Genomic DNA, 1,342 nt, shown 5'->3' with positions numbered 1-1,342 from the left:
TGCTCCTGCTTTAGGAGTTCTACCTGAGGACCCAGCTCTGCAACTGTTAACCGAGGGCGTAGGACCTTTCTGTACATGCTTTCTGCTTGGCACTTCTCTTTCTGTGACCCCTTAACGGTCCAGGATAGTTGGTTCTACAGGTTTTCTTGTGGTGTCCTTGACTCTTTTGTTCCTTCAATCCTTCTTTCCCCTTTTCTACAGGTTTCCACAAGCCACACTTAATGTTTGGGTCTACGTCTCTGTATGAGTTTCTATTAGTTGCTGGGTGAATCCTCTCAGATGACAGTTATGCTCAGGGAATTTTTGTTTGGCTTGAGATTTCACTGGTCGTGTGCATGTGGTCATAGCTACTGTGAGTTCATATATGCAGCTACCCTGCTGTGTCCAGAAGACACTGTTCCCATGCAGTAATCCATTTCTTCTGGCTCTTTTATTTTTCTTCCCAATCTTGCACAGTGGATCCTTCTGATGACAGGATATAGAGTAGATGTGCCACTTAAGGGTGATTGACCCATACTTTCTTTCTTTTTTTTGATTCAATAAAGTTTTATTTTCCCAAATATACAGCTGATTGAATCTGTTCATGCATCTTCACTAGCAGCTGAGACATCTCCAACCTTTGTGTTTCTGGTGTAAATTACTTGGGCTCTGTGCTTTGAAACCAGCTTGATAAGTCCTTTACTAAGTAGCTCCTGAAGGGCTGCCCTGACCAAGGAACCTAGAATCTTCAGTCTCTCGGAGACCACACATGGAGTAATAAGCTTATAGTTGGGAACTTCCTTACAAAGTTTGTCATAAGTAGCTTTGTCAAACAGGACGAGATTGTTCAGCTTGTCCAGAACTTTGCCTTTGGACCACTTCTTTTTGGCCTTGCCACCAGATTTATTTATAGGGTCTTTGTCTTTTTTGGCGGACTTTCCAGCATCCTTCTTCTTCTTGTCGTCTTTGGGCGGCATGGAGAAGCTCAGAGAGTAGTGTGGACTACTGCAGCCACACTAAGATGTTGGAAAAAAAGTGACCCACACTTTCTTATTCTCTGTACTATTTCTTAAGTTCTGGGTTTCTATATTAATCACCATCTACAAAAGAAAAGCTTCTGTGATGAGGGAAGCATTGATTTATGGATATGATGATAAGTCGTTATTGGTTATTGGTTCTGAAAATGCTGTAAAGTACAGTTTAAACTCATGGAGTAGCCTTAAATTCAATCAGAATGTGGTTGGGTACTCTCAAGGTGTGTGTATAACCATTGCACCAGAGAAAACATCTTGCTAGGCTGGTCATCATTGTAGATCTCAAAGTTCACAGCTGGGTAAGGATGAAGATTTCTTTTATTCTCTGA

General features: G+C 41.7%; 1 pseudogene across 1 annotated transcript; it reads right to left on the bottom strand.

Annotated features, from left to right (window-relative positions):
• Window positions 1-581: 581 nt before the first annotated feature.
• Rps25l2 (ribosomal protein S25 like 2) lies at window positions 582-1,015 on the bottom strand (annotated as a pseudogene). Its single transcript, XR_015623465.1, has one exon. The product of XR_015623465.1 is annotated as a ribosomal protein S25 like 2 (transcript).
• Window positions 1,016-1,342: the final 327 nt, after the last annotated feature.

This window comes from Rattus norvegicus, chromosome 6 (assembly GCF_021556685.1).
Source record: "Rattus norvegicus strain SHRSP/BbbUtx chromosome 6, alternate assembly SHRSP_T2T, whole genome shotgun sequence".
In the NCBI taxonomy this organism is placed as follows: domain Eukaryota; kingdom Metazoa; phylum Chordata; class Mammalia; order Rodentia; family Muridae; genus Rattus; species Rattus norvegicus.
This window is presented reverse-complemented; position numbering and strand designations above follow the sequence as displayed.